Consider the following 26,657-nt stretch of genomic DNA (forward strand, 5'->3'; position numbering starts at 1 on the left):
CCCATTGTGTTTCAATGCTTAAGGAGGTGCGAGGGATATGGAGGCTGAGGACACCATTTACACTTAAAGTGTTTAACAATTTCAGCCGCCCGGACGTGATACTCACGTCCAGGCGGCTGCTATGCTGCGGTGCCACGCTTCAGCGTGTGATCGCGGGCGCGCCCCTGTGCTGTCCCCCGGTAGCCCTGGGATCAGTGAACGGGAACATGGTTCCCGATCACCAATCTGTATTCCCAGCAGAAAAACCGAAGCGCTCTTACTAGAGGCTTCAGTCTTTCTGCCAATAAAATTTTCCACGTCCCCCTTGTGCTTCCGCTTAGGGCTCTTTCACACTAGGGCAGATTTTGTGCATTAACGCAAAAGGCTAACGTTTGCATTAACCAAGGTAAACTGAAAGTCCATAGACTTTCATTTTACCTTTCACACCCGACGCTGCGTTTCGATGCAATGCGGTTCCGACGCACCCGGGCGCAGTTTTTTCGTCCAACGCACCCGCGAGCCGGCGTTTTCCGTCGGGTTTAATTACCAGCTACCGCCGCTGATTGCGTCGCACCGCAGATACCTGACGACACGCCACAGGCAGACAACGCGTGCAGGAGAAAGGCTCCTGCACGCGTTTTCTAATGTGAAAGAGCCCTTAGCAAGAAGCACAAGGAGAAAAAAAAACTCAAGGTGGCCATCTTGTGGCCAAATAGTAAAACTACATCTACATATTTTTTACATTACAATTTACACATATAATAACATTAAAAATTAACTGTTTCCCACACCAAAATATTACCCAAATAAAATTTTTAATGGAAAAAAAAAATTACAATTAATAAAAAAACAAAAAAAAATAAGTAGTTACCTAAGGGTCTGAACTTTTTTAAATATGCAATTGAAGGGGGTATACTACGAAAATTTTTTAAATTATAAGCTTGTAATTAGTGATGGACGCAAAACGGAAAAAATGCACCTTTATTTCCAAATAAAATATTGGCACCATACATTGTGATAGGGACAAAATTTATATGGTGTCATAACCGAGACAAACTGGCAAATAAAATACATAGGTTTTAATTATGGTAGCATGGATTATTTTAAAGCTATAATGGACGAAAACTGAGAAATAATGAATTTTTTCCATTTTTTTCTTATTAATCCTGTTAAAATGCATTTATAAAAAAAATAATTCTTAGCAAAATGTACCACCCAAAGAAAGCCTAATTAGTGGCGGAAAAAACAAGATATAGATCAATAAATTGTGATAATTAGTGATAGTTATTGGCGAATGAATGGGAGGTGAAAATTGCTCTGATACATAAGGTGAAAAATCCCCGCGGGCTGAAATGGTTAAATGCCTTGCTGCATGTTGTGTTTTAATGCTTTTTTCCTCCATAGCACTGCATTGTGAAAAAGCTTCAGTTTTTCAGTGTATAGTGTAAAAGAGGCCATTGGGAACATGGACACTGGACTGCACATCAGTTTTCCTTTCAGTTACAACTGACAGCAACTGATATAGTGTAAAAGGACCCTGACATTTCCTTTTAAATAATGCACATTGTCTGGCTGTCCTGCTAACCCTCTGCCTCGCGGAAATACTGCTGTGCACAGACCACACAGGCAATATTACTCTTAATTCCGACAGCAAATACCATGAGTTACGCTATTATCGAGAACTCCTGTAGTCGAGTAGCGTGACAGTTGCAGTGGTAATGCACGTTACTAATAAAATGTTACTGTAGTAGCGGTCATGTGACTTGAGTGCTGTGAGTTGCGCTAATCGCACAACTTGCAATACCTGCTGCCGGAAATAAGGGTAATACTGCTGTGTGCTGTCTGTGCACAGCAGTATTACCGCAATGCTGTGCAACAACCCCTACAGTATGTGAGAAAGGTGTAAGCAGAGGAAAAGGAATACTTTGTTAATTACTGCTTTTCAAAGCACATATAAAGGTGATTATTGCAACTGCAGTATCAAGCATGAGCTAATGCAGCAACCGTAGCAAGGGCTCATGTGGGCCCCTCTGGTCCTGGGGCCCTGGTGTGGGCACAACCTCTGCACTTGCTATTGCTTCACCACTGTTTATAACTAAAATGAGGGGACTCCACCTATGAGAGGACTCCCGGTCTCAGGAGAATTGTGATGTTATCCCTGTTGGAATATATATGTGCAACAGGCTTCATGCTTAAACTGTGTGCGTATGAAAAGCCCACATGGTGGCACTGTGTATTTTGAAGATGTTCAATGTTACGGTCAGCTATGTTACATGTGGGAGCCTGTATGAAAGACAACTGTATTGAGAAAAATATGCAAGCTGACATTTATTTCCTTCTAAATAATACCAGTTGCCTGGCAGCCCTGCTGATCTATTTGGCTGCAGTAGTGTCTGAATAACACCAGAAACATGCATACAGCTCATCTAGTCAGATCTGACAATAATGTCAGAAACCTCTGATCTGCTGCATGCTTGTTTGGGGTCTATGGCTGAAAGCATAAGAGGCAGAGGAACAGCAGATCTGCAAGGTAACTGATATTGCTTATAAGGACTTTTATATACAAATTTTTCTCTGGGACTTTTAACAAGTTTAAGTTTTAATTTTTGCTCAGTACAATGTAGGTGAACTTTTTGCCCTGGAGCCATGTTCAGCAATTTAGTCCATAATGGAGCTAGGACAGTGGTAAGATGGGATGAGACCAAAAGAACACAGGGACACTGGGAGCCCAATCTGGTCTAGCATACCATTCACTAGTAGTGTCGAGATGAAGATGTTTCTTCATGTTTATACTCACAAATCAGGTTGGCTGAAACAAGCAATCATTTAAACGATATCCTAATCAGACAAATCTCCAGTTCAAAGGTTGCCAACCATTTGTGGTCAGGGCCTAGTCTGGGGCTGATTGTGAGGAAATGGAGCTTGTCGAGGAAAAACAGAGGCAGCAATCCTATGGACTGTATGGACTTAATTTGTGTAAAAAGTTTCACCTCAGATATACTTTAAAATAGCATGTGGGGAAGTTCTGTCTCCTCTCGGCCTTGCTTGGTGTAGTTAGTGGTCACAACTCCAAAAAATTGAACCTTGATCCTATAAAATAAAACCCTTGTGTCCGTGCTTCCAGACTGAGAGTTTGCTGTTTGTGAACCTCATTGCATTGTGGGAAATAACAGCAAGCAACATCTCCCTGTGTACATGTACTTCGGACAGCGGTAGGGAATTGGCAAGCGGGATGCGTCTTTGTGCACGTTGCGGGGGGAAGAGGACGTGGCCTTGTGCCCGTTTTTTAACAGGCAGGCCTTTTTACTAGTTATAACATCAAATTCATAACCTTTCATCAAAGGCAATCAAGTAGGCAAAAAACACATGTGGAAGCATACAAACTAGAATAAAACAACTGAGAGGAATATGGATGTTTCCTTTTAAACAATACCAGTTGCCTGGCAGTCCTGCTGATCTCTTTGGCAGCAGTAGTGGCTGAATCACACACCTGAAACAAGTATGCAGCCAATCCAGTCTGACTTCAGTCAGAGCACCTGATCTGCATGCTTGTTGAGGGGTTGTGGTTAAAAGTATTAGAGACACAGGATCAGCAGGAGAGTCTGGCAACTGGTATTATTTCAAAAGAAAAGTCCATATCCTTCTCAGTTTAGGTTCACTTTAAAGAAGGTAATTGTTAGCTTACCTTCTTTACAACTTTTAGATTTATAATTTCAGTTTTGCACAGATTGAGACAACGCATTTCAGGGTTTGTTAGCAGCTTCCTCAGGTCAAGAAAAGTGCCTTTGAAGGTACTTTTTTTTTTTTTTTTTACCTCAGTGGCACTGGTAAAATTGTTCAGTTAATTTCATGAAGGTGAGCCAACTCCCTCCTTCTTTTGAAACTGTTTTACATGGTTATATTCTAGTTTGGGCATCTCCAGCTTTTACAAAGAACAGTAGTACTACTTTATTTCTGGCAATCCTGAGCTTCCACAGAATAATGCCAGATGGTACAAACACACCCACACTGTCCATCACATGCTACCTGGTGGGAGATCAGGATTGGTGGAATTAGAGACGGCGTCACTGTGCAAGCTCTTACAGTGGCAAACTTTGATGTGCCCCCCTTCCCTTCAAGGCCTTGGGGCCCATCTCACAAGGGTCGTAAAACAAGTGTGGCCTTCATGATCTCCACACCCAACAAGTGTAGCCATAAAAACACCTAAAGTATAGTTCAATCCCCTGTATCGGAAGAAGGGAAGATTAGTAGTTGGGCCCCTCCCCCCACAGCTCTGCCCAATCGCAGGGGCTGCTCACCTCTAGTTACATGGTGTGACAAAGTGGCAAAGTTAGCGTCATACCCCCTACTAACTGCCGAACCATGTTGCTGTGAGGAGTAATAGTGCTGAAGCATCAGCTCAGTTTTGTTTTATTTTGACTTTAGTGTTTACAATGGTCCATGCTGTGTGATCTCACAGATGAGCTTTGTGCAGCAAGTCACATGCGAGGAAACAAGTTACAGATATGTTACAACACAGGCTTTACTGCTCATGACGTTATGTACATTGTAGGAAAGATACCCATACATTATCATTACGTCCTCCTGACAACAGAAACATATATGTACACATGCTGCAGCTTGGCAACTTGGCCTGAAGGAAGGTTACAGTAGCAGATTTACCCACACATTCTAAACCGCCGGGATTCAATAATCAAGATAAGTGCAAAGTAATCTACAGCCGATCAGGATCTCTGCTTTCTTCAACAACTATACTAATCCTACTAGTTACTGTGGGAAATGGCTTCTCTTTCTCTTCAGGTTGTTCTGTACAGGGCTGTGGAGTCGGTACAAAAATAATCCTCAGTTTATGAAACCATAGACTCTGACTTCAGGTACCAAAAATTGCTCTAGCTCTGACTCCTTAGTCTTATAGTTACCAAGGCTATGGAGTTGGTACAAAAATCATCCAACTTTGACTCCTCAGTTTATTGAAACCACCGACTCCGACTTCAGATACCCAAAACTGCTCCGACTCCTCGCCTCTGACAGCCCTGGTTCTGTACCTGTTTTGATAAATCAGTCTCACTTTGTAAAAAAGATAGTCACACAAGTAGTAACTTTAACGTTAATTTGTGTTTGTACATTTGGACCTTTAAATTAAGTTTGATAAACAAATCTGTCCATATCAAATTTGCACATTTGTCTGAGAATGTACTGCATTGCAGAGAAATATTTGCCCAAGACAAATTTTGCACTAAAGCCTATGGTTTCAAGTTTCACGGTTATTACAAAAAACCCCATACCCTCAAACACGTCACTAAGTTTGGTATGCAAGTCAGGGGGAATAGTGGAAGCATGTCCAAAAGTACTTTTTGAGAAAATCAATTTAAAAATTTAGGTTGGAAAACACACATGCAGTGGTGCTCAGCAGAGCTCGAATATTCGAGTAGCTCGAATATTCGAGCTCTTTTCCAGCTATTCGAGCTCGGTATTCGAGCTCCGAATAGCTGCGGCTATTCGAATGGGCTATTCGAGTAAACGCGAATAGCCCATTCACTATTCGAGCTATTCGAGCAAACGGCGCTATTCGAGCTCGAATACCGAGCTCGAATAGCGTCATAGCCCAGATTGATGTCCTTAGAGCCAATCAGAGGGCTCCCAGGCCCTCTGACGGCAGCCAATCACAGAGGGGGACCCTGGCCAGCCCCTACCCTATAAATAGCGGCCGCCATGTTCCGTTTCTCCGTCCTTGCCTGAGACTTGCATAGAGAGAGAGTTGCTCCTTTGTGCTTTGGCTTAGCAAGAGCTTTATTGTGGTCATTTACCTAGCGTTTTTGCTCACATACACCTCCTATACACACCTATATTGTTGTTAGTTAGATAGACATTGTATTTTAGTTAGTAGCTTTTGTGTTACATAGAGACAGGCCAGCTGCTGCAGGCTTACAGCTTTAGGCCTCAGGGCCTGCCTGTGTGGGCAGCTGTCCTCCTGTCCTCTGTTAGTTTATTTCTCATTAGTATTAGACAGTATTAGACAGTATTAGTATTAGATAGTATTAGACAGTATTTCTGCTGTCCCTTTACTACTTAGTGATTGTTATATACTACTGTAACTGTACTAGGACACTCACTGTCACTGTTCATACTAGGCTACTAGCTCGGACTCCTGCGTGTGTGTGTGTGCACTCACTGTCTGTGTACTGTACACACACTCTATTTCCTTCTGATTACTGATTGATTATTGTAAATTCTACTTCCTGACAGTTACTACTTACTTACTGTAGTAGGGACACTCACTCAGTCACTGTTCATAGGCCAGCTCCTGCGCGTGTTTGCGCGTGCGTGCACTCACTGTCTGTAGTGTACACACACTCTATTTCCTTGTGATTACTACTGATAGTGATTATTGTAACTGCTGCTAGTTGTACTTCCTGACTGTTACTACTTACTTACTGTACTAGGGACACTCACTCACTCTCTGTTCATAGGCCAGCTCCTGCGCGTGTTTGCGCGTGCGTGCACTCACTGTCTGTAGTGTACACACACTCTATTTCCTTGTGATTACTACTGATAGTGATTATTGTAACTGCTGCTAGTTGTACTTCCTGACAGTTACTACTTACTTACTGTAGTAGGGACACTCACTCACTCTCTGTTCATAGGCCAGCTCCTGCGCGTGTTTGCGCGTGCGTGCACTCACTGTCTGTAGTGTACACACACTCTATTTCCTTGTGAATACTACTGATAGTGATTATTGTAACTGCTGCTAGTTGTACTTCCTGACTGTTACTACTTACTTACTGTACTAGGGGCACTCACTCACTCTCTGTTCATAGGCCAGCTCCTGCGCGTGTTTGCGCGTGCGTGCACTCACTGTCTGTAGTGTACACACACTCTATTTCCTTGTGATTACTACTGATAGTGATTATTGTAACTGCTGCTAGTTGTACTTCCTAACTGTTACTACTTACTTACTGTACTAGCGAGTCGGGACACTCACTCAGTCACCTCACCCACCAACCCACTCCATTAAAGTACCCCACTTTTCTCCCGCCCTTTTCAAAAACTTTTGTCTTTACGCCCAAAACATCGAAGATGTCTGGAAGTGGCAGCCAGCGCGGTTTGGGCAAGGGGAAGGGCAGCAAGGGAATCAGGAGGAGAGGGAGCAGCATTGTGGCAGGCCGCGGCCGCGCCACCATGCACAGTTCCGCAGCAGCAGCAGCAGCGTCAGTGGCTAACATTCCTCCCATAGCCACTGGCCGTGGACGCCTTGGGCGCCGCCCAGCAGGAGCATCTGCAACTCACGCTGCAGAGACACAGCAGCAGCAGTGTGTAGCACCTGCTCCTATTTTCCTCCAGCCGGGTCGGAAACGTCCCATTGAGATAAAGGATGCATCCACTGTGGTGCAACTGATGACGGAGGATGAGCAGCCCGCCATCAGCTCTGCATCCGAGGCCTCCACCCTCACCACCACCACCACCCCTGTTCGCAGCAGCCGCCCAGCAGGGTCTGGGGAGGAGGCCAGTTCACCGTCACAAGTTGGCGTCCTGTCACTCAGCAGTATTTTTACCCCAGGCACCATCAGGGTATTGTCTGCTGTTGTTGGCGATTTGGAGGAGGAGATGCTGATGGGCACTTTGGGGGATGAGGGATTGGACAGCAAGACTGTGGCGACAGTCAAGCAGCCCATCCATGCATCAGGAGAGGAGTTTGGGGGGTCATCATCCCAGCAGGACATGTTTCAGGAGGGGGAGGATGATGATGACCCGGTGACAGACAGAGACTGGGTGCCACCACCTCCAGGGGATGTCGTCCTCAGCAGCTCTGAGGAGGAGGAGGAGGATGCGCTTGTGGGCCTTGCAAGGAGGCGCATCATTGCAAGCATTGGCAGCAGTAGGCAGGTCCCACAGCCTGCTGGTGTCTCAGGCTCAGCAGCAGCAGCAGCAGCATCTGCCAGTACCACCACCAGCCGTACCCAAGCCCCCCCCCCAACCACCACAGGGAGACAGGCAGCAGCGCTTCCATGCTGTAGGGGAATGTTTCTGTCACCAATCTGGCGATATTTCACCATGCCCACTGTGTACAGCAAGTACGCCACTTGCAACCACTGTCAGCGGAAGTTGAGCAGAGGTGCAGACCCCTTAAAGTTCAGCACCAGCTCGCTCATCAACCACCTTGCTGCGAAACATTTCCACCAGCATGAGGAGTTCCAGAGGCTGAAGGCATCTGGTGCTGGCAGTGGCACCACACCCATCACTGCACAGCCTTCAGCAGCAGCAGCAACAGCAGCCACCCGCCCTCCTGCTCCTCCAGCAGCACCAGCAGGAGTGCGGAAACGCACTGCTCCTCCCCCCTCTGCAACTCCTGCCGCCGACACTGAGGCCTGTTCTGGCAGCCAGTCCTCAGTGGCCTCCTCCGCTGTGTCTGCTGATTCCCGTGCCAGCAAAAGGCCACGCCAGAGCCTTTTGAGCGAGTCCTTCCAGGGGGTGGTTAGGGCTCTGCCTCCCAGCAGCCGTCGCGTGCGGCAGCTGAACGGCTTGCTGGCACGGGCCATGTGCTCCCAACTCCTGCCGTACACGCTCGTGCAGGAGGGGAGCGACATTCGTGCGCTGCTTGGTTGCGCAGCCCCAGACTGGCAGCTCCCCAGCAGACACTTCTTTGCCCGCAAGGCCATTCCTGCACTGCACCGCTTTGTGATGGCCAATGTGGAGCGAGGGCTGGAGCACGCGGTTGGTGAAAGGGTCCACGTCACCATGGACTCCTGGAGCAGCCACTTCGGGACAGGCCGCTACCTGTCCTTCACTGTCCACTGGGTCAGCTTGGTGGAAGGGGGTGAGGATGGGAGAGCAGCAGCGGGCACAGCAGCAGCAGCAACACAGTGGGTGGTGCCACCCCGCAGGGTCAGGGGAACTGCAGCAGGTTCCTCCGATCCTCTGCCATCCTCCGGCACACCTGGCCAAACCCCCCGCCTCAGCAGCAGCGTGAAGGCCCGCCACTGCCAAGCGCTGCTGCACTTGGTCAGCCTTGGGAAGACCAAGCTGACGGCAACCCATGTGTTGGCCAAACTCCAGGAGCAGGAGAGGATTTGGCTGACCCCCAGAGGCCTCAGAGTCGGAGAGGTGGTGGCCGACAATGGGGCCAATCTGGTTGCCGCAATAGACAGGGGAAACCTGACCCACATCCCCTGTCTTGCCCACGTGCTGAACCTGGTGGTGCAGAAGTTCTTGCGCACCTACCAGGGGATGGGCGAACTGCTGGAAACGGCAAGGAACGTTGTGCGTCACTTCCGGCGCTCGGCTGCAGCCTGTGCGAGCCTGGAAGACGTGCAAAAGGAGCTGGATCTGCCACGCCATCGGCTGATCCTTGACGTTCCGACTCGCTGGAACTCCACCCTGGCGATGTTGGAGCGTCTGGTTGAACAGAAGCGCGCTGTCAAACAGTACCTTGCCCTGGCCACTGTTTCCGCCGCTCAGAGAAGGGACAAGACCAGCAACATCCCGTCCATCGTCCCCGATGATGACTGGAGGCACATGCAGCAGGTGTGCTTAGTGCTGGCTCCCTTTCTGCAGGCCACTAACATGGTGAGCAGGGACCATGCTATGGTCTGCGAGTGGGTGCCCCTGGTTTGTCTGCTGAACAGGGCCCTCGATGCTTTGCTGGAACAGGGAGCGGCAGCCTTGGACCAGCAGGAGCGGCAAGCAGCTGCACAGTCCACCTCTGAGGGGGAGGAGGAGGAGGACTTGGTGGAGGTCCCTGACCTTGTTGCTGATGAGGGGGAGCAGCACAGTGCAGCTGAGTTGGTGCGGGGGTGGAGAGAGGATGAGGCTGACGAGGCAGAGGAGGAGGATGAGGACAGCAGCACTGCCGTCGATGTGCCAGCAGACGTGGCCCGCCTCTTCCCAATGGCAGCGCACATGCTGACGTGCCTGCGCAGAGACCCCAGGGTGATCCAGATGAAGCAGAGGGAGGACATCTGGATCAGCATGATGTTGGACCCACGCCTCAAGGGGAAGTTGAGCCAGTTCCTGCCGCCTGCAGGAGGAGACCCAGCGCAACAAATAAGGAGCTTGCAGCAGGCCCTTGTTGAGCGCTTGGAGGAAGCCTTCCCCCAGCCTTCCACCCCCACTGTCCAGCAGCCAGCACAGAGGCAGCAGCAGGTGCCTGCATCCAGCAGCAAGCGCCCCACAGACCTGCTGTCTCTCAGCCACGAGCTCTACAGGACTGTAGAGGCTCCGGCAGCAGTGACTAGAGAGGAGGTGCATGCAGCAGCATCCTCCACCGGTCACAGCCAGCGCCTGACCCGCATGGTGGCTGACTACATGGGGTCCTACAGCGGGCTTGACAGCGATGCCCCTGTTGATCCCATGGAGTATTGGGTCAAGCGCCTGGAGATCTGGAGCGAGCTGGCGCAGTACGCCCTGGAAGTGCTGTCCTGCCCCCCTTCCAGCGTGCTGTCCGAGCGCTGCTTCAGTGCAGCTGGTGGTGTGGTCACCGAGAAACGCTCACGTCTGTCTCACAAGTCTGTGGACAGACTGACGTTTCTCAAGATGAACCAGGCGTGGGTGGAAGGCGAGTTCCTGGCCCCTGTTGCCGGCGAGAGGGGGACATGAACTGGCTAAGAACCATCGTTAATGTGCCTTACCACCCTTTACCACCTCCTGGCTCCTGCTCACTAAGCCAGCCTGGTTCACTTTGACTATTACGTCGCCTGCAGCCACACATTTTACACCTACAGTGGGCTGCTGTGTACTGCCCTTCTGCTGTCTGTCTGTGTTTCCCACTGCCAGGGTACACAGATTTACCTTCTGCTGCCACTCTGCCACCAGCTATTACGTCAAACAATAGCTATATATCTGTGTAATTTGTTTTACAAACAAAACCAAAAAACCATTAAAAAAAAAAAAGGTTTAATTTTTCTGAGGTGCCCGGGTTGAAAACTGTGATGTCCCAGTTGTGTATTGGACACGATGTGGGCTGCACGACCGCTGTCTGGGACCTCCTGTTGTGTTCATTTACGGCCTGGTATCACCGCTAGGTACCAGGGCTATTATGTCACGCTGCCTACCTGCTGCCACACTCACACTACTCCTCCATTCCTCCTGCTGATGCTGCTGTCTGTCTGTGTTTCCCACTGCCAGGGTACACAGAATTACCTTCTGCTGCCAGTCTGCCACCAGCTATTACGTCAAACAATAGCTGCACACATAATTACTCCTCCATTCCTCCTGCTGCTGCTGTCTGTCTGTGTTTCCCACTGCCAGGGTACACAGATTTACCTTCTGCTGCCACTCTGCCACCAGCTATTACGTCAAAAAATAGCTATATCTGTGTAATTGGTTGTAAAACCAAAACTACAAAACCATTACAAAAAAAAGGTTTAATTTTTCTAAGGTGCCCGGGTTGAAAACTGTGTTGTCCCAGTTGTGTATTGGACACGATGTGGGCTGCACGACCGCTGTCTGGGACCTCCTGTTGTGTTCATTTACGGCCTGGTATCACCGCTAGGTACCAGGGCTATTATGTCACGCTGCCTGCCTGCTGCCACACTCACACTACTCCTCCATTCCTCCTGCTGCTGCTGTCTGTCTGTGTTTCCCACTGCCAGGGTACACAGAATTACCTTCTGCTGCCAGTCTGCCACCAGCTATTACGTCAAACAATAGCTGCACACATAATTACTCCTCCATTCCTCCTGCTGCTGCTGCTGTCTGTCTGTGTTTCCCAACGCCAGGGTACACAGATTTACCTTCTGCTGCCACTCTGCCACCAGCTATTACGTCAAAAAATAGCTATATCTGTGTCATTGGTTGTAAAACTAAAACTACAAAACCATTACAAAAAAAAGGTTTAATTTTTCTGAGGTGCCCGGGTTGAAAACTGTGTTGTCCCAGTTGTGTATTGGACACGATGTGGGCTGCACGACCGCTGTCTGGGACCTCCTGTTGTGTTCATTTACGGCCTGGTATCACCGCTAGGTACCAGGGCTATTATGTCACGCTGCCTACCTGCTGCCACACTCACACTACTCCTCCATTCCTCCTGCTGATGCTGCGGTCTGTCTGTGTTTCCCACTGCCAGGGTACACAGAATTAGCTTCTGCTGCCACTCTGCCACCAGCTATTACGTCAAACAATAGCTGCTCACATTACTCCTCCATTCCTCCTGCTGCTGCTGCTGTCTGTCTGTGTTTCCCACTGCCAGGGTACACAGATTTACCTTCTGCTGCCACTCTGCCACCAGCTATTACGTCAAACAATAGCTGCACACATAATTACTCCTCCATTCCTCCTGCTGCTGCTGCTGTCTGTCTGTGTTTCCCACTGCCAGGGTACACAGATTTACCTTCTGCTGCCACTCTGCCACCAGCTATTACGTCAAAAAATAGCTATATCTGTGTAATTTGTTGTAAAAACAAAACAAAAAAACCAAAAAAAAAAAAGGTTTAATTTTTCTGAGGTGCCCGGGTTGAAAACTGTGTTGTCCCAGTTGTGTATTGGACACAATGTGGGCTGCACGACCGCTGTCTGGGACCTCCTGCCTGCTGTGTTTATTTACAGCCCTGGTATCACCGCTAGGTACCAGGGCTATTATGTCACGCTGCCTGCCTCATTGACTGCCTGCTGCCACACACTCATCCTCCTCCTCCTGCTGATGAATTTACCTCCTGCTGTCTGTGTGTTTCCACTGCCAGGGAGCACATACAATGGCGCTTCCAACATGCGTGCGCCACCAGCTATTTGTTACGCTCAAAAATAGCTGCATTTCTTTAAAAAAAAAAATTTGAAAAGAGAAATAAGTGAAGAAGAAGACGATATAGAAGAAGATGAAGAAGATGAAGAAGAAGAAGAAGATGATGAAGAAGAAGAAGAAGGAGAAGAAGATGAAGAAGAAGAAGATGAAGAAGATGAAGATGAAGAAGATGAAGAAGATGAAGATGAAGAAGATGAAGATGAAGAAGATGAAGAAGATGAAGAAGATGAAGAAGATGAAGAAGAAGAAGATGAAGAAGAAGAAGATGAAGGAGAAGAAGATGAAGAAGAAGAAGATGAAGAAGATGAAGATGAAGATGAAGAAGATGAAGAAGAAGAAGATGAAGAAGATGAAGAAGAAGATGAAGAAGATGAAGAAGAAGATGAAGAAGATGAAGAAAAAGAAGATGAAGAAGAAGAAGATGATGATGAAGAAGAAGACAATATAAAAGAAGAATATATAGAAGAAGAAGATATAGAAGAAGATATAGAAGAAGAAGAAGAAGATATAGAAGATAAAGAAGAAGAAGAAGAAGTATATACAGTACTGAACAAATTTCTGGACACAACTTCTCTTTTCAACTTTTTTTTTTTAAAGGAACATCCCCACATAATCACTTGCTGTTGTTACTTGGAAAAAAAGAGGTTTCTTGCATCATTCACCCTCAAAACAAGTGTTGGAAGCTATTTAAGGCCATTTCGAATAGTCAGCTCGAATAATGAGCTCGAATACCGACTCGAATAGTGAGCTCGAATTCCGAGGTCGAATCGAATAGTAAAAATTATTCGACTCGAATATTCGACTGACCTCGAATAATTTACTATTCGAATTCGACCTAACTCGAATTTTGAAAAGGGGTATTTGAGCACCACTACACACATGTCCCATTCAAACAGTTTTGGGTTCATTGTAAAGCATTCAAACATGCTATCATCACCACATTTGCTACGTAGGTCAGGGTCACTAGTGGTAACATGTCAACCTTTCTTTTCCAAATTTCTTGTAGTCTTTGAAAAAAAATGATTGCCAGTGTTTAGCATTAGGCAATGTATAGTTCCATCATATGCTCAGTTTCTACTGACAGGTTTGCTTTAAAAATGATCCCTTCCTTATAAGTGTGTGAAATATGGTTCAATGTACTGATGTTTTCCATGGCGGCAACTCCTGTCAGTGATTTTGATTAAAGTGTGTTTGGACTTGCAAGTGCCTTGGTCTTTGCACTTAGATTGAAATATATTTCAGAATCCTGTCTAGAGATGTAGTGATGAGCACATTTTTTCTTAATAGGCTAATTAACCCAACCAACAAGGAAATATTTGGGATCAGCAAATCATATCTTCTAGCGGCTGTCCAATTACATGATCAGCAGTGTTAATTAGTCAGTGATTTGCTAGCCTCAACTTCTACCTTCTAGGTAGCATTTTTTCACTTATACTTCTTAATATGTTTTTACTTAGGTCTGTATAAATAAATATAATATTTAAAGTCAAGTTAAGCCATATTTATGCATATATTTGCAAATTAAGAATAATTAGAAATGCACGGCGTTTTATCCAAAGACATAACAACAAAAGTTGTTGACTCCACTTAGCGTTTTATTCATTGCACTTCTGCACCTTGAAATTTTTATAATTTCTTTGACCATCTCTGATTGTTTCTACCAATGTTCTCATTCTGTTTACGCTAAATTCTGACTCTATCGAGACTCATCAGACCAGGCAACATTTTTCCCGTCTTCAACTGTCCAATTTTGGTGAGCTCGTGCAAATTGTAGCCTCTTTTTCCTTTTTGTAGTGGAGATGAGTGGTACCCGGTGGGGTCTTCTGCTGTTGTAGCCAATCCGCCTCCAGGTTGTGTTTGTTGTGGCTTCACAAATGCTTTGTTGCATACCTCGGTTGTAACAAGTGGTTATTTCAGTCAACGTTGCTCTCCTATCAGCTTGAGTCAATCTGCCCATTCTCCTCTGATCTCTAGCATCAAAAAAGCATTTTTGCCCACAGGACTGACGCATACTACATGGTTTTCCCTTTTCACACCATTCTTTGTAAACCCTATAAATGGTTATGTGAATATCCCAGTAACTGAGCAGATTGTAATCCTTTAGGTGAGTGTAGATTTATTTGAAAGTTCCTTTTAGGAACACTGTGCAGTGGCTCTACTTTGTATGCCTATAAAGACAAGGCAAGCAACTGAAATAAGGCTTGCCAAAGTATAGAGCTGAACTGAATGGACTGCGATGTTCCTGAAAGTAGAGTCATCCCTTAAAGCGGACCCAAACCAAACATTTTTTTAATTCAAAATATTTAGTTGCACCACTCTGACACATACAAATATAAATAAACACTCCTTCAAGCCTATGAGCATTTCAGTGCATGCTTTTCACCCTTCTCCTTTAATAACTAGGGTTATACTGGGGGCAGCCATTAGCAATTCCTCCATTGCCGGACACTACCTACTCCAGCATTTTGCCAGATTCTGTCCCGGTAATTTGAAAGGAAGGGAGGGGTTTCTCCAATACATGTAAAATATTTTATATTTGTCATCATGTAGCTGAAAAAAGGCTGCTATTTATTATTATAATTTAGAAAATACATTTTATTTCTGAAATCTTGTATTTTTAATTTGGGTACACTTTAAACATTCCTGTTATTGGACTCTACCAGAGGCTTGTATCCATGGATATAGCTTACTACTAAATACCATTTTATTGCATACATAATTGTGGAGATCACAGCCAGAGCTTCTGTTTATTGTAATGGAATATTGAATTTGGGATAGTCACAGTACAATTTACTGCGGTCCTTTCATCTACAGAAAACATGGCAGGAACCAATTTGCCTTTAATCAATAGTTATAACATCACGTTGTTATGGCTTCCAGGTTTATATTTTCTTCATCGCTTTGAACGTCATATCAGTTTCTTGCAGATGATCACCAATGTTCTTGGGCATTCCATCGTTCTGGTTTGCACTGGCACCTCGTCCCACCCACCGGGGTCTTGGGCCCACTTATTATGAGAGATGATATGTGCATGTAGTTTATTCCTCTGTTGGTATGACTCATCTCTCCATGCTCTAATTTCCTTCAACAATTTAAAACATACTAGTGGCTAAATTATAGTTGCCAGAAACTGTTTTCCTCTTGCAGGCAGAGGCACTGCTGTGTTGCTTCACTTGCTTGGCAGTTATATACATTACCCAGCCTGGTTCCAGCGATCGCGCAGTCTCCCCGCATAGCTCCATTCTTCTCTATGGGAAGGATCGTACAGACGTCATGACGTCACCGACGTCATGCACAGACCCGATCCTCCCCATAGAGAGACCGGAGCTGTGCTGGGAGACTGCGCGATCGCTGGAACCAGGCTGGGTAATGTATATAACGCCTCTATCAGTAGGATCAGGGGGTGATCTAGGGGTGCCAGCAACCTAAACAAGCTAGCCTTGTGCTAGCTTACTTACATTAAAGCCACTAAAGCTATTAGATTTAATCTGGAGGACACCTGAGGCCAGCCAAACCTCTGGTCGGTGTCTGGCACAGTGTTGGGCATACCACTCAGGAGGTTAATGAATCAACCCGTTTCCACTGGTACATTGGGGTGTATGTACTAAACTGTGTTAAGTAGAATAACATGCGTAATGTTTTACTGCATGCTGAGTAGAGCGGGCCACTGCGCCTGCGCAGCCCTGGCCATGTGTATCCTTGCTTGCGTTCTCGTTTGCAATAGCGTCCTGTAGAAAGTGTCTGTAAGTCTTGAGTAGTCATCTGGCGACGTCCAACAATCATTTGCAGGTAGCTGTACAAATCGTTGGTCAGAGGAATCTGGCAGGGTAGAAAATAATTGTCATCATTTCTTGTCATTGTGAAACATTCTTCTGAGTGTGTGCCATACAATATTGCCATACAATACTTTGACAGTATTGTATGGCAAGAGAGGGCCACTGAGACTGAGGACCGTAAAATCTGAAGGGAGATGTAAGATATTGTGAGATTTGTCATGCTTCAAAAGCCGGTCCTTTGCTTGCAAACAGTGTTTCCTTTTCCTTTTTTGCTGACATTTATGAGTTTGTGTGACTTAAACCGTAGCTAATGCAGCCCTTTCTATTCAGATACAGACAAAAAAAACCCATGCAACGCACGCACGGACACACACATGAAGCACGTACTTTCATTTACAGGTAATTCCAATTTAACATAATTCTGGCAGCATTTAACTTGATTCTACTGCCAACGTCATCTTTTTTTTCCCATAATTTTGTTGATTGTGCTTTGTGTTAGTCAACAGATGACTGATTTGCTCAATCAAGTCTATAGGACTAGTGGACTATCCAAGATTCTTGCGTATACTTGCCAAAAAGGGACACCCCTGCCACACCCCATATATATGCATGTTTCTGGGGAACTGGGTGTGGTCATGAGATACTGTGGGCAGAGCCAAATGTACATGAACCTACAAGCGGTGTGCCCCTTTTCCTTGAAGAAAAAATAAGGCTGTAAATACCAAACAGATATACGAGACATAACCCTTTTTAGGAATACCCAGGCAGCTCATGGTGATTCAGAACTACCAGTACCAGGAATGTGTAAAGGGCTAAAAGAGACCAAAAAGCCCGCTATTAAAAATGCAAAGCTAAAAGTAATTTTGCCGTGTTAAAACAGAACTGACTGAGTATTATTTTTTTTACTGGTCCAAGCCCTTTCCCATAGAGCTATATCAATCCATGCCATGCTCTGATGAGGACCAACATGTCCAAAGCAGGCTGTAAGTATGTTGGATTGGTGTGGCTCTGTAAAATGTATTAGCTACAGGCTCACTATACACCAGCAGTTCTGGATGTGCAGCCTTCCTTCAGGAGAGGAGAACAGGGGAGTCGCTAGCCCCAAAGATCAGTGGCACGTGCCCCGGATATCCCCAGACAGCAGACGGCAGTACTCACCTCCGGCCACTTAATCTCCTGATTCTGCAGATATCTTCTCTTCCAGGTTTCTCCCTGTAGTGTCTGAGAAGGAATCAGAAGCTAGAACTCCTAGCATCTGATTCTTCGGATGCTAGGGGGTGAATCACCAGCTTCAGAGGATGTCTCCAGACTTGGAGAGTGGATAGAGGAGATGAGTAGTTCCTCCTGCTGTGCTACTCTGCTGGGGGGTGGAAGTGAGGACACACACAATGATGCTTACTCCCTATGGAGGCTCTGGGCACCACAGCTTCCAGAATTTCACCACAATACCCAGCATGCCCCATAGAGATACGGTACCACAGTACCCAGCATGGCAACGCACAGCACCCAGCATGCCCCATATGTGTAAGTGACACTGCCTATTTATGTGATATGCGGCATTTATGTTTTCTGTATTAATGGAGAGAGGGCTTCATCCAACATTTTGCTCAGCAGGCCTACTTATACCTATGTTAAGTTAATGTAAATTTGGCCCCACCCACGACCACACCCACATTCTGCTGCATGACCACACTCAATTTTTGTCTGGAGTGCCCAAAAGTCCCCACGGATCTCTTAGGATCCTAGCAACACCCTTGGGGAGAATTAGATGATTTGCATATTCAGGTGTGATGAACCTTGGGTAACCTTAACTGGGTGTATAAAAAAAAGTTTCACTTCCCTGGGGCTGCAAACAACCTGTGCTTGAGGCGGGACAAACTGATCCTCCAGTCCCCCACAGCCAGGTAGTTTCATTTTCGTTTTTGCCGCGCACATCCCTCGATCGCGCTCTCGTCGCCATGGCTGTCCTATGCATGCGCAGTATGCCTGCGGAGGACGGCCACAACAACGGGTGCTCGATCGAGGGGTGCACTGTTCCCAAAAATGAATACAGCTGGCTGCGGGGGACTGGAGGACAGGTTGGTCACGCCGCGGGACATCTGCACTTTGGAAGCCACAGGTAAATTAAAGGTTTTTTTATTCACTCGGTTAAGGTTCCCTTTAAAGCTGAATTAACACTTTTAGATGATATTTAAGGCAAAATATCCCCCCCCCCCCTCCCGATAATTATGCAACATGTTCGGAATTATGATTTCTGCATTCTGATTTCCAATTTTTCTGATATCCGGTTGGAAACTCGGGAATGGGAATTCTGTGGAATTCTGAAGTTTACTGAGCGCCTGCACAGGACAAAGAAAATACTTTTGCCTGGAGTTGGGCTTTAAAATAAGAGCCTTAAGATGCTTTGTGAAACCTCACTTGACCTGAGGTGTATTCATATGAATGATTAAGCCAGCAATTTACATATCATTATTAACTTTCTCCTCATGCACCGCATTCACAGGGAAAATAGAGGCTGCTAAGAAGTAGGAGGCTGTACTCTGATTTCTATTCTAATCAGTAAAAGCCTGATCTGTATTAGCTGTAATACATTTACTATGAGCCGTGTGAGGAAAGCAAGCGCTTTATTCTGTAGCGCTGGTTATGCTGAGTGCAGAAAGGGGGTCAGTGTGCTGCTTTCCATTCCCATAAGATCCCAGCCTGCAGGACGACATTGAAGTGAGGTGAGAGGCGAGCTTTGCTTCTCATGCCCCCTAAAAAAGCAACACCAGAGGCAATATTCTGACCTTACACCACATGAAAAACATCAGAATTAACAGAGGAAAGGTTACTTTACACTGAAACTGAAGTAAGAGCAATGTGGAGGCTATCAGCGTCTTCATTCTCTAATAAACAATGTCAGCTTCCTGATTTCCTTGTTGATGCCTCTAATACTTTAAAGTGTACCTGTGATAAAACGTAATAAAGCACTTATACTTACCTGGGGCTTCCTTCAGCCCCTTTTAGGCTGTTGGCTGCCTCGCTGTCCTCACGGGCTACTCCGATCGTCCGCTGGCTCACTTTTGCTGTACTGCACATGCACAGCCCGGACCCGCATGCACATCAGTCGTGCTCCTGTCGCCTGAAGCATTGCACTTGTGGCGATGGGAGCATGATAGGCTGCACATGCACATTAGTGAAGGACTGGTGGCCACTTGAGGAAGAGAAGGGCCGGCCGACGGATGGCGAGGGAGCCAATGGCCTAAAGGAGGCTGAAGGAAGCCCCAGGTAGGTATAAATGCTTTAGTTATTTTCATCTCAGATTTCATTTAAGTCACTGGCCCAGTATAAGCATACAGATCAGATACTTTCACTGACTGCACTGGCTGCATGCTTGTTGCAGGTGTGTGACTCAAACTATTGAAGCCAAAAGCTCAGCATGACAGCCAGGCAACTGGCATTGTTTGTAAAGGAATGAAGCCTCTATATTGCTCTCACTTTAGGTTCCCTTTAAACCAGTACTCCAGAAACAAAGGGAAATACTTTTCTGCACAGCTCACAATTAGCAGATGTACTATAGACAGGTCACCTTATAAAAAGAGGCCTTTAACTACCTTTGATGTTAAAATTGTGGTTACATGATTAAAGAGACCCTGAGATGGGGCCACAGGAATAAAATCTACATACCTGGGGCCCTTCCTCCAGCCCCTCCCGGCCTGATCTTCTGTCTTCCCATTCGCCGGCAATTGGCCCCGGAAAGTCCTCCAGTCCGGGGCCAACTGCCCTTGCGCAGCCTGACCACGCGCGTACTCCCACTGCGTTCACATTGTGGGGAGTGCTCCGCGCAGTACTACTGCCCAGGCGCAGAATGACAGGGGAGTGCGCCTGGCTGGATTGCGCATGCACCGACTGGCCCCCGGCTGACAGATTTTCCAGGGCCAGTGGCGTGTGAATGGGCAGTCAGAAGAGGATGGCGTGGGAGTGATCAGGCCGGAGGGAGCTAGAGAAAGCCCCAGGTAGTTATATTTTATTCCTATGGCCGCATCTCAGGTACCCTTAAAGGACCACTCCAGCTACTCGCGCATTGCTCCACTGGCCCCCCTCCACTGGTTTAAAAGGAAATAAATATGGCAGCGTGTATATCCCTCTCAGCTCAGGTGTCCCTTAAGGGCCCATTCACACTTGCGTTTGCAAAATGCCAGTGATTTTTGCCGGCGTTTTGCAGGAGTGATTTTTCCACGATCACTGATCACTGCGGCGATTTTTCCGCGATCACGTTTAGTGCTTCTATAGCACTGAAGGGTTTGCGTTTCGCTTTTTTGTGCGATTTGCGGCGATTAGCACAAATCGCCCATGTAAGAACGGGCCCATACACTTTTATTACACTAGCGATAGCGTTTGAGCGTTTTGCCGAAATCGCGGCAAAACGCTCTAGTGTGAATGAGCTCTGAGTCATGATGCTTTCCACAGCTATACAGACTAGCAGCAGTCCCCACCTGCAGCTGATACACATTCATGTAATAAATGCGCCTAGAAAAGGGAGTGCAGTTAATTGCCGCTAGTACATTATCAGTAAAATTGCAGATATTCTACTTCATTCCAATAAAAAAAAAATGTGTAATCTTAAAGAGACACTGAAGCGAAAAAAAATATGATATAATAAATTGGTTGTGTAGTGTAACGATCGGTGTAACACAGAGAGGATCTGATTACCGGTGATCTGCAGTATCACCGAGAATACAGATATATACCCGATTATTGATGATCTGCTGTATCACCAATAATCAGGTATATCTCTAACCTCTGGACACCTGAGTAATGAGAGTGTTTGGTGTAACAGGAATACTTTGAGTAATGCACCTGAGGAGCAGGTGCCCAACAGTAAGGAGTACTGTACAGAAACACGTTCCTTCCGCAAGCTTGAGCCTCTCCCAAGGGAGGGGTCAGACTAAGAGGAGGAAGGATAGGGTGTGAGTGACACCAAGGAAGGATGTCACTCGCGGGTCTGTGAGCTATCTCTAAACTGAGGAGATAGCTCTCGAGGTCGGACAAGCCGGGTCGGCAACAGACAGACAGATCAGAGACAGGAGACAGATGCGGAATCCTAAGACAAGTAGAGTTCAGTAACAGAGAATCAGATATATCGAAGTACCTAATCAGAGATCAGAAGAGTAGTCAGGAAAGCAGAAGGTCATAACAAATAATCAACAATGCCTAGTCTTGGGTGTGAACTCCGTGATCATCAACACCCTGGAACTAGTCTGATATATAACAGAGTGATAATACAGTTCCCTAGTCTTGGGTGTGAGTTCCTTGATCATCAACACCCTGGAACTAGTCTGAAGTATAACAGAATGGTAATACAGTTCCCTAATCTTGGGTGTGAGTTCCTTGATCATCAACACCCTGGAACTAGTCTGAAGTATAACAGAATGGTAATACAGTTCCCTAATCTTGGGTGTGAGTTCCTTGATCATCAACACCCTGGAACTAGTCTGAAGTATAACACAGAAAATGTCACAGATACTGACAAGGTCTGAGTGCTACTACGTAGTGATCGCAACGCCAGACACCAGAGAAATGACCAGCACCCAGTATATATACACCAGCGCTCTCTAGCGCCTCCCCTAAATGCTGAACCAATGAAACCTGATAGAATTGTCAGCTGATCGGCTGGATCAGCTGACACCCTTCTGACTGTCATAAAGGCTCTGCCTCTCAGCGCGCGCGTCATTCTGAACCTGTGTGGACTATCAGTCCCAGCCACACCAGACATGTGTTGTAATGTATCTGTTGGTTTGAATGCGGAGCCGACCGCACCGCTGTCAGAGCATGCGGCGGTTCCTCCGCGTTCGGCCATACTGCTGGCGGCAAGCTCATGCGTGCAAACCTCCGCGTCGGACGCGGAATCCGCTGCCAAGTTCACTGGGCATGCGGCGGCCTCTCCGCGCTCCGTCAGGCTTGTGGATGCAGGCCCATGCGCGCAAACAGTCATGTTGAACGCGGAATCAGCCGCCTTACTCTGAATACTTGCGGTGGCTTTTCCGCGTTTTCTTACATGTAGTACGGATAATTACTAGAAGATTAGTAGCAAAGAAAATATTCTCATATTTTTATTTTCAGTTATATAGTGTTTTTTATAACACTGCATCATTCTCTAATATTTGCAGTTTACACACTACTCAGCATTCTAAATGTTTTTACAGAGTAGTCTTGTGAACTATTGACCTGTCCTCTGGAGAGAAAAAGAAAATACTGTGACTAACAGTTGAGATAACAAGCTTCAGAAGACAGAGCTCTCTGCGACTTTAAACGTGGTGGAGCTCAGTGGCTTTTTTGCATAGATAACAACTGGACTTTCTTAACTCTTCCTGTACTGGAAACAATATTAGACTAATGTCTCTGGTCCTAATGTTTTATTTCTTAGCTGTACTACACATAAAAATCATTATATCATCATTTGTTTTTCGCTTCAGTGTCTCTTTAACTGATATTTTACTATGACCTAACCTAGCCCTACTCTCACACAGAACCCTCTACCAATACCTATCCCTAAAATGGTCTGCGCCCGCTACGTGATGCCCCAATTTGCATAGCGGGAAACCTTGCCACCAGAAATTTTATTGGGCACCTCCATGCACCAAAATTTCCCTTCATTGCCGCAAACCATGGCTTTTATAATGGGAGCCTTCTTCCCGAGGCTGCTTTTCCGCCCATTTCCCTGTATTCAGCTGATACTTGGATCTGTCTGTTCCCTTCCTTCTACGTTGTGTGTAAAAAATGCTTGTTGTCACTAAACAAATTTGTCAGAGACCAAGCAGCAAACACTGCCCACATCAAAGCCACAAAGAGTGGTGACACTAAGCACACACTCCAGACAAGCAGGCTGAATTGTGGTCACAGTACACAGTCATGTTTGAGTGACAGGCCATTTGCACTGTTATGCAACAAAGCCATTTATAGGAAATTAAACACTTCTGTGACAATTATGATAGATTTAATGTTTAAAGAGACACTGAAGCGAAAAAAAATATATGATATAATGATTTGTATGTGTAGTACAGCTAAGAAATAAAACATTAGGAGCAGAGACATAGGTTTAATATTGTTTCCAGTACAGGAAGAGTTAAGAAAGTCCAGTTGTTATCTATGCAAAAAAGCCATTTAGCTCCACCACTTTTAAAGTCGCAGAGAGCTCTGTCTTCTGAAGCTTGTTATCACAGTATCTTCTTTTTCTCTCCAGAGGACAGGTCAATAGTTCACAAGACTGCTCTGTAAAAACATTTAGAATGCTGAGTAATATGTAAACTGCAAATATTAGAGAATGATGCAATGATATAAAAAAAAACACTACATAACTGAAAATAAAAATATGAGAATATTTTCTTTGCTACTAATCTTCTAGTAATTATCCGTACTACACAACCAATTCATCATAATTTTTTGCTTTTGTGCACAAGTAATATTGTCGTTTACAAATAAAAATTTCCCAAAGTACAGTTTATTGGCTCTGAAAGCTGCCACTGTATTATATTGCATAGCTGCTGTATTTATATATTATAATTTATCTAGCTCCTTCTGCTTCTCAGCTCAGTACAGCTCAGTTTTGGCAGTTTGCTAATGTTTACTAAATGTATCTGACAAAGGAATGTAAACAAAAGATAATGTTATCACCTCTTTGGATGCTCCCAGAAGCTGCCCACTGAAGCAAGGAGCTTTCCACTAAAGGGTTGTGTTTAACTGCCACAATTTTTTGTTGTTGTAGTAGTGGATTTTATGCTGTAAATAATCTTTTAGAGCAAAGAGGAAATGCTGAGTTTCATACTACTTTAACAAGAATGTCCTGGAAAATGTGTACGTATAATGTGTACATAGTGTGTTTATTTCTGATTACAGTCACGTTACACGCATCCCACTCCTGGTACTTCTCACATTCATCTGTTATCCGTGTGCAGCACATTTGATCATATGACCAGGAAATCTGTATAGGAAGCAGGCGTACGCCACACAGGTTCACTAGTCACAGTTTTATCACGTTTATTTAATCAGGGTTTATTTTAAACCATTTATACACACTGTCGACCTCCTTCTTTGCTTTCCCATTAACACTCAGAGCTGTGATCTCCCTTTCTCTTGCAGAGGAAATCACTGTGGTGACAACATCTCCCAGCCTCCCCTGAGCTTCACCCATCATTACCCAAACTAGTTATCTAGTTATTATTATTGGTGAATACAGCACACACATCTTCTGCGGGACAGTAGTAGACAAATAAACATGCAATACATAAACAATGTCGGGGAATATATAACAATTTTTGGGGTGTCCAACTAAAATTTTGCTATGCAGCATAAAAAGACAAAAAAGGATCCGGGCACCATCCACTGCAGTTACCACCTTTTATTGCTACTAGTGCCGATTCTAATACCCTTTCAATCTGGTTTAAAATTTTGCTATGGAGCCTCATAATCTCCAGTTACGCCCCTGGCCCGCCCTTTCAAGCCTTCATGTTTGCTCTAACTTGTATCATCAGGTGACCATTGCTTTTTACTAGTGCTGGGTAATTGTAAACAGTTTTCCCTAGCTGGGATGTAGACTCCTGTATAAAACACAACATAGTGTTGGCTTGATTGGGAGCCAGGGAAAGATCCCCATTATTATAGTCATCAGAGCATGATAAGCTTGATAAAGAACAAATGTTTGGGGCCTCAGCCTTTCCTCAGTACCAGAGACCCTCGGGCCCTTTTCACACTGTGATGTTGCGTTGGCCAACGCTACACCAATTAAAGCCTATGGGCCTTTCATAAGGACTCAATGTTGAAGTGACATTTTCACCGCATACCTGACGTGAGAGCATACCTACGCTACCGGTCAACTTGCGTGGTGACTTGCTGTGGACCAGAAGTCATGTAAGTCTATGACGATGCATGTCTATGACAATTTGTACAGTAGCATTGCAGTGCACATGCCCGGAAACTTATTTTTTCAATACAGTTCAGCACAATTCGTCTTTTTGGCCACAGGAAGTGAGCGCTAGAGAGTCTCACTTTGTGCTTGGCCTGCTGCAAGACGGGGAATACTGCGTATTAACACGGAAATCCACGTATGCTCCTTTTGGTGTTGCGGTGCGTCCCTTGCATCACACCTTAAATCTATCGCTGGTTAGCAGTGTGAAACCGGCCTCAATGTACACCCCCTACCACGCTCTGATTATTTGCAAGTTAAGCCACCAGTCTTCAATGTTTTCCACTAGGATCTTTAAACAAGGCTTGTGGATCCCAGTGGTATTGGTCAGGTCCTGTAGTGAAGCACATGAGAGAGAGATAAAGAGAGACTGTTACATTGGCTTCAATTCACTAAGCTTATCTCCTGTCTTTAATAACGTTTCTAGAGTTGTTACCATGATGATAAGGCATGTAGTATCCAGGAAACATTTTACCTCAGGCAAACCTAAAGTTAACTCTTCTGTCTTTAAGTTAACTCTCCAATCCTTAAAATAACTCCAGAGTTAAAGACAGGCTGTTAATTAACTGCGTGTGAAAATAACTACAGAGGAGGTAAATTAACTACAGAGGAGGTAAATTAACTACAGAGGGAGGTAGCGTAAGGAATGAAGAGATAAGATAACTCTCTCACTGTGTGGTGGCAAGTTTTCTCTTGCCTTATTATCTCCAGCATAATCTTAGTGAAGTGAGGCCAATGACTCTTGCAGTAACAATATGCCAGGGCTTATGGCCTGACACCCTTTCCACTCAATGGCCTCAATTCACCAAGCTTATCTCCTGTCTTTAATAACGTTTCTAGAGATATTACCATGGTGATAAGGCATGTAGTATTCAGGAAACATTTTACCTCAGGCAAACCTAAAGTTAACTCTTCTGTCTTTAAGTTAACTCTTCAATCCTTAAAATATCTCCAGAGTTAAAGACAGGCTGTTAAATAACTGCGTGTGAAAATAACTACAGAGGAGGTAAATTAACTACAGAGAAGGTAACTTAAGGAATGAAGAGAAAAGATAACTCTATCACTGTGTGGAGGTAAATTTACTCTTGCCTTATTATCTCCAGCATGATCTTAGTGAATTGAGGCCATTGTATTAGACATGTACCCATTCATGGCAATTGTCAGCGTATTCCATACACTGCAGAGCCCCACCTTGTGTCTTCATATCTAGGAGTGAAACCCAGGAACC

At 45.5% G+C, this 26,657-nt stretch overlaps 1 protein-coding gene and 1 long non-coding RNA gene across 2 annotated transcripts in view; one reads left to right on the forward strand and one right to left on the reverse strand.

The window, feature by feature from the left end:
- Nucleotides 1–26,657, forward strand: part of KIAA1549L (KIAA1549 like) — a 286,722-nt gene that overhangs the window by 30,856 nt on the left and 229,209 nt on the right. The window lies entirely within an intron of this gene.
- The window catches only part of LOC137538924 (uncharacterized), a 94,623-nt gene continuing 84,065 nt past the window's right edge, over nt 16,100–26,657 (reverse strand). Inside the window, exon 3 of the long non-coding RNA XR_011024901.1 lies at nt 16,100–16,531. This is a non-coding gene — a long non-coding RNA (uncharacterized lncRNA). The remainder of the gene's footprint in view (nt 16,532–26,657) is intronic.

This window comes from Hyperolius riggenbachi, chromosome 11, assembly GCF_040937935.1.
Source record: "Hyperolius riggenbachi isolate aHypRig1 chromosome 11, aHypRig1.pri, whole genome shotgun sequence".
Taxonomy (NCBI): domain Eukaryota; kingdom Metazoa; phylum Chordata; class Amphibia; order Anura; family Hyperoliidae; genus Hyperolius; species Hyperolius riggenbachi.